Below are 7,954 nucleotides of genomic sequence, written 5' to 3'. Positions count from 1 at the left end.
TTTGTCCTTAGTTTAAATATGATATATATATATATATATAAATATATATATATATATATATATATATATAATATATATATATATATATATATATATATATATATATATATATATATACATACACATGTGTATATACACACACATGATATATGTATATAAATCCATGGTGGGAATGTTGAAAGTAAATGAAAGAAAGAAAGCTGAAGTTGCTGAAATGGAATTAAATCTAAAATTTAGGCCAAAGGTCAAGCGCTGTGACCTATAAGGCCATTTAGCGCTGAGAACAAAGTTAAATCAATTTTTGGAAGAGTGTGGAAAGAAGGATGGAAGAAAGAGTATATGAACGGAGGTATAGTAAAAGGAATGAAAGGGATTGCAGCCACAGGCCGGAGGGACGGTGCAGAGAACCTTAAGTAATGGCTACAGGGCACTGAGTGAGGTGCACTGACGTCACTCCCCCTCTATGGGAGAAGCTGCTGAGGCGACCTACAGTATACACGAGGCATGGGAAGAACAGACAATATCAAGGTATATAGAAGGATGAGATGAAAAAACAGGGTTAGCAAAGGCGAAAGAATGGAAAGGAATATTTTGAAATGGTTTGGTCATGTTGAAAGAATGGCAAATGATGGGTTGGTGAAGACTGTTTAACTCAGATTTATTAGGAGGAAGGGAAGGATGACTAAGAAAAGGCTGGGTAGATAATGTAAAAGAGGCGCTAGAAAGGATCTTAATATCAAGAGGCGCGAGATTGCCTGTAAGAATGAGGTGAATAGTGCAGTGTGTGTGTGTGTGTGTGTGTGTGTGTGTGTGTGTGTGTGTGTGTGTGTGTGTGTGATGGCTAATGTCATGGATGTTTTACTGGAAAGAAGGTTCGTCTGTGATTCAGCAGTTTGGTGCAAAAATGAGTGTGAGACAAAGCCGTTCACTAATATCTTTATGCGATAGGAGAGGTCAGAGAGAGGACAGATGTAATTAGAAAGTTTGTGGGAAATGGAATGATTGATGTTCACACATGAGACATTAGTGACTTGGGAGACAAAAGAAACTCCAAATCTAGTGGAAGTTTGAAACTACCGCACTTATTTACCAGCAGTTCTAATAAATTCTAGCTCAGTCATTATAACAATATATGTTAAAATGACCTGAGTTAAATTAAAATGAAAAATCATAAAACACATGCAAAGGCTACGCTCACCGAATGAGATGAAGTAATGATAAACAAATCATAATAAGAAAAGTACCCTGTAAGCAATTGCGAATGGTTTTTTAAAATTTTCATGAAATGCTATTAAACATTTCACAGACTGTGAGAGAAGGTTGAGAGTGAATGTGAGAAAGAGAAAGGCTTTGAGGGTATATGGGAATCAAGAATATGGAATACCAAATACTAATATGGGTGGTGGAAGAATGAAAGTGGTTGGTTTATATAGGCCTTCTGGACTATAATGGAGGTAAATCACAGAATGGGTTAGGCAAGGAAGGTAGCAGGGTTTGTGCAAAAAAAACTGGAAAGGGACCTGGATTATGTATGGGATTTATGCATAGATACTGTTTACAAATAAAAGGAAAAAGGTTCAAACTGTTAACATGATCTGTTTACAAAGTGTCTCTGACACATGAAGAAAGGAGAGGGTGAGAAATGGTTAGATATACGTTTGAGTGGTAAGAGGTTAGTACAGGTGAAAAGTGGGTTAGAGTATTTTGAAACTGTTGGGTCATGTAGGAATGATGAAGGTCAATAACTGTTAAAAAAAGAGTGTGCAATTTGGAAGTGTCAGGAGTAAATTAAGTATACCTTAGTTTAACCAGACCACTGAGCTGATTAACAGCTCTCCTAGGGCTGGCCCGAAGGATCAGACTTATTTGGCGTGGCTAAGAACCAATTAGTTACCTAGCAACGGGACCTACAGCTTATTGTGGAATCCGAAGCACATTATAGCGAGAAATGAGTTTCTATCACCAGAAATAAATTTCTCTAATTCTTCACTGGCCGGTCGGAGACTCGAACTCGGGCCTAGCAGAGTGCTAGCCGAGAACTCTACTGACTCGTCCAACGAGGAACTTGGAAGTGTCAGGAGGGAGGGGAAGAGGATGATTTATAAAGTACTGGATAACTAATGCGAAAGGCACTGGAAAGGAAGGATCTTAACATCCAGGAGGCGTGGAAGGTGTGCAAAAGATATATGTGAATGATGCAGTGCGTGTAACGGGGTTTTATGTGCTGCTAAAGAGCCTTCTCTGTCAGTGCATGAAACGCTAATGCTGTAGAAGCTTTCTGCACAGGGGGTGCATTCATATTTCGGCTATTAAAGTATGAATGTGGTAATAGCCATTATGTTTCTCGGAAAAAGTTTAGTATAATAAAAAAACACATCCACCAACACCACACACATACACACACACACATATATATATATATATATATATATATATATATATATATATATATATATATATATATATATATATATATATATATATATATATATATGTGTGTGTACGCGTGTGTGCGTGTGCAGAAGGTCAGTGGTATAACATTGTGCATATCTCCATAGGATTCGTTGCTCCATCCCAGACCACTGTTCACCGGTCGACCCACCCAGCTGTGAGTAGGTACTGGTATCAGCCGTGGTCAACAACCTCGTCCTTAAGATATACATTTCTGCTGTAATCCGCTTGGGAAGAGAACCTGGTGTAAACTTAAAAATATAATTTTGTATTCATATAATCTTGAGTAAATCTGACTAAGCTTAAAGAAAGTTATGAACAGAAGAACAGAGATAAGGAAAACTATCCCTTTAAATGAATTTCAAGACTTAACAGGTAAGGAGAGCCCCTTAAACATTGCTGCTTAAAACTTTCAGAAGTCATTTCTCAGGATCCGAGGCGTCGCAGCATGGAACTTAAGAGGTCGACGCCAAAAGGACAGAAAATGTCGCCACGTAAATATACTTATAATCTTACGAGAAACCCACGCGAAGTCGTCTGCAAACAAAGTCAGTGACACACAAATGAAGATCCTCAGGAAGGTGCTGTTCAGTTCATTAACTTCAGCTGTAAACTTCCGTCCACTTCCTTTCCTACCCCTGCACTTTCTCGATTTAATCGTCAATCACAACCCCTCCTACTAATCAGCTTACGAGACTGATTTGAAATGTTCATGTCCAAGATACACATCAGATCGAGATCTGGTTATCCGAAAACTAGGTTTCAGTTCAGAAGTGATTCGAGTAAGGTGATGATAACATAATAACGAATATCCTAATGCAAGGGATATACGCACATCATTCCGGTTAAGAGAATGTGGCACATTTTTTTCTTAATCTTTCACAACCAAATCGTCAATTCATTCACATGAAGACCAGTGAACAAATGGATTAATCTTATTAAAAAGCGAAATTAAATATTTTTATTAATAACAAACACATCGAGGTATTAATGTGACTGGCCTTCTCTTGCGTGTGTGTTTTTCTTTCTTTCAAGTGAGAGATCCTACTTGATTATAGCTTGTAAAATCAGGAACTAACGTAACATAGTTAGGGGAACGTATTACCTTAATTAACGTAATTAACGTTATTTGCTTCCGGCTCTGCGCTGCTCCAGATTCCGGAATACAGTTAACTTTTTCCATTAAAAGCGAAAGAACAAAGTTTTCTGAAGAAGCTGGCCGGCATTCAAGTTGCTGGCAACACAGAAAGTTGCTGCAACTATTCCCTTTATTTTACCTTACACAGAATATCAAGAGAAATGTCCCTGTTTTCGGTGATACATCTGACGCTAGATGCATGCAGCAATAATAATAATAATAATAATAATAATAATAATAATAATAATAATAATAATAATAATAATAATAATAATAATAATAATAATAAGTTGCTATAATGGAATTTATCTGAACCCGTACCAATAAAGGATAATGATAACGAGCAAAAAAATTAACAATAAAAAGTAAAAACTACAATCATAACAGATAAAATATCTTAGAATAGCTAACCGATCTCTGATGACTGCAATCTTATCAATGTCACCCATGGCATCTTAAGAGAAGTGGAAAAAGGTGGCAGGACTACACATTTATGCACTCTGGTTTGGCAGTTATTTTAAAGTTTTCATTATAATCACAAATAATAACAACTTTACTACCGAGATGCAAATCTTCTGACCCATCTGCACTGGAATATAACCTGAGTTAAAGTGAAAATAATATAGTTTTCCTTTGTCGTTTATCTAAACTTGTGTTGGGGATATTGCAGTGGCATAAGTGGGGAACTGGCACTTTCGTTCACCCGCTGTGATCCTACTGTGCTTCAAATTTTGGTTCCCTGTCGAGGCTATTCAAGGTTACAATAACTCAGTCTCAAAGAATAGAAAATGATTCACAAATTGCATCGAGAAATCCAGTTTCTTCCTCAGGGTGGTGGATTAAGGTAAAGCTCATATAAGAATAAGATTAAGAATGTTTATTTACAGCAATAGATCTTCCTACAAGTAATAAAAAAAATAATAAGAAGAAGAAAGAATAAAAATGACCAAGGATAGCCTACAAAATCACATGAATCATTATAAAAACTACTTGTTAATGAGCTCATTGTACCGACTTAACGTATGAGAGATACCTTAAAGAACTTTATAATTTTGAATGACTTATGTGTCGATTATATCGTTGGGATATTCATACCTACAAGTCCTCAGATGTCCAGACGCTCAGATAAATAATATACATATACATACACAAACACAGAAACAGACATATGCAGCATTTTTTGTAACTATTGTGCTTAAAAAGGGGTAATAACCACGATGAGACATCTGACAATTCATCGTTTCCTAACTCACCTTTGGTGAATCAAAAATGACGAATACCTAATAGTTGCATGACATTTATTTCGTCCTCGTTTTAAATACAAACAAAACGCTTCATTCAGTGTCTCACCATGAGGGATGAATGGCCTGGCGTCGGAGTAATCAATAATATATATATATATATATATATATATATATATATATATATATATATATATATATATATATATATATATATATATATATATATATATATATATATATATATATATATATATATATATATATATATATATATATATATATATATATATGATATATAATAATATCAGTAATAATATCGCGTCTATAAATTGGAACTGGTAACGTAGCTTTTATTTCCAAACATCAGTGAATGAAGTCTTACTAGAAAACATAACAAAAGATGAAATCTGCAGAATTCAGGCAATCCAAACTAAACTGAAGTAAACCTAAAGAATTCTTTCGCTCGTCATTAACCAAAGCAACGCTGGATGAAATTTTGAGAACATTTCTTTTCGAATGTTGGCCGGCTGGGCTCTGTATCTTCCTCATGCTTCTTGCAACGTACGTGTGTGTGTGTGCGTATGTGTGTGGTTTTCTACCCGCCTTTCTTGTTAACTACGACACGATACCTTAACGGTAATTGATACTTCTTTACTTTAGTATTTCCTTACGGTTTTCGGTTGCCGTATCACTGGTTATATATTATTTCTATGTTCTTTCATCTAAGAAATGATATATACGTACATTACTATGTAAGTACGTAAACAAAGAAATATATTTCATACATCTCTGTACACTATTGCAATGATAGAAACTCCTCATTATTACTAATGATAATATCCTCAGTAACCTTTATAATAACAAAAAATAAATTCTTTTTCATTTTATCAAGAGTGAGATTAGCCTCTCGAATTTGGCGACATCTAGGATCGCGTGTGCGTAAGTAGATGCGTTCGTATTGATTTGGAGGTTCTAGACACGTACCGTCGTCGAGGAGGGGAAAGGAACTTTGCTCCCCTTGTTTTGCATTTGTAATGCAATATTTCTCCCTTGCAGAGGGTATGCACTTGTCTCAGTGGATACTGTATACATTGCCATAGCAGTTAACAGACTTTGTCGTATTTCTATCATATTCTCACAACACAGAACCATAAATTGTTATGACAATGTTCAGCATGGCCTCATATGTGGGATTAGAAAATCAAAATTGCTATTAAAATGCCAAATCTTACGTTAAATGGCAATCATGTTACGAATGTATAGACAGGCTGACTGTTACTTAACATTTAGTATGGAATAATTACGATATTTTTTCCTTTTTGGTAGGTTTTGGGCTAGCTATATACTGCTCAATTTGAACTTCGTTTAATATTTGTTACTTTGTAATGCAATCAACGAATTTCAAAATATCGGGATACATACAGTCATCTGTTCTTCCAATACTCAGCGCCACCCTTCCACAGAATTGTTTGTTTTAGGAAAGTCATGAAGCACTACCGAATTGTTTGTTTTAGGCAAGTCATGAAACACTACCGAATTGTTTGTTTTAGGCAAGTCATGAAACACTACTGAATTGTTTGTTTTAGGCAAGTCATGAAGCACTACAGAATTGTTTGTTTTAGGCAAGTCATGAAGCACTACAGAACTGTTTGTTTTAGGCAAGTCATGAAGCACTACAGAATTGTTTGTTTTAGGCAAGTCATGAAACACTACTGAATTTTTTGTTTTAGGCAAGTCATGAAGCACTACAGAATTGTTTGTTTTAGGCAAGTCATGAAGCACTACAGAATTGTTTGTTTTAGGCAAGTCATGAAACACTACTGAATTGTTTGTTTTAGGCAAGTCATGAAGCACTACAGTATTGTTTGTTTTAGGCAAGTCATGAAGCACTACAGAATTGTTTGTTTTAGGCAAGTCATGAAACACTACAGAATTGTTTGTTTTAGGCAAGTCATGAAACACTACAGAATCGTTTGTTTTAGGCAAGTCAAGAAGCACTACAGAATTGTTTGTTTTAGGCAAGTCATGAAACACTACAGAATTGTTTGTTTTAGGCAAGTCATGAAACACTACAGAATTGTTTGTTTTAGGCAAGTCATGAAACACTACAGAATTGTTTGTTTTAGGCAAGTCATGAAGCACTACTGAACTGTTTGTTTTAGGCAAGTCATGAAACACTACAGAATTATTTTAGGCAAGTCATGAAACACTACCGAATTGTTTGTTTTAGGCAAGTCATGGAGCACTACAGAACTGTTTGTTTTAGGCAAGTCATGAAGCACTACAGAATTGTTTGTTTTAGGCAAGTCATGAAACACTAAGTCTTACTATTTTCCTCTGTTCCTGGGCAACTGTTAGAGTTAAGCACTAAAATTCATGTTGATGGGCGTTTAGTTGAACAGAACGTTTCGCCCTCTCTAGAGACATCTTGAACTAAATGAGAAAATTTACAGATAGATAATATAACGTTCTAGTGAAGGAATATGTGTCAAAAATAGACAAGTTAAAAGTATACCTTAGTTTAACCAGACCACTGAACTGATTAACAGCTCTCCTAGGGCTGGCCCGAAGGATTAGACTTATTTTACGTGGCTAAGAACCAACTGGTTACCTAGCAACGGGACCTACAGCTTATTGTGGAATCCGAACCACATTATACCGAGAAATGAATTTCTATCACCAGAAATAAATTCCTCCAATACTTCGTTGGCCGGCCGGAGACTCGAACTCGGGCCTAGCAGAGTGCTATCCGAGAACTCTACCGACTCGTCCAACGAGGAACTTCAAAAATAGACAGCTTAATGGCTAATATCAATTAGTCAGCAAATAGCATCTCAGCATCTCAACATTGTCAATTAAAACATACAGATTTGCTGTCAAACCTGTAGATATCAGGCAGTTAATAATTACCTTGAACTGATATTCTAATATTTACATATAGATCTTTGATTAATGCAAAAACATAAAATGGGACTTACTGTTAAATACTGAGCCACCTCGGAAAGTGTATATTCTATACTTGGACAAGGTTAACAAAGAACTTAAATGATACATTCAAATAGTTTATGTCAAACCAATCAACATACATTCCACGCACGTAAAAATTATACATAATATACGA

This window comes from Macrobrachium rosenbergii, chromosome 5 (assembly GCF_040412425.1).
Source record: "Macrobrachium rosenbergii isolate ZJJX-2024 chromosome 5, ASM4041242v1, whole genome shotgun sequence".
NCBI lineage: Eukaryota > Metazoa > Arthropoda > Malacostraca > Decapoda > Palaemonidae > Macrobrachium > Macrobrachium rosenbergii.
This window is presented reverse-complemented; position numbering follows the sequence as displayed.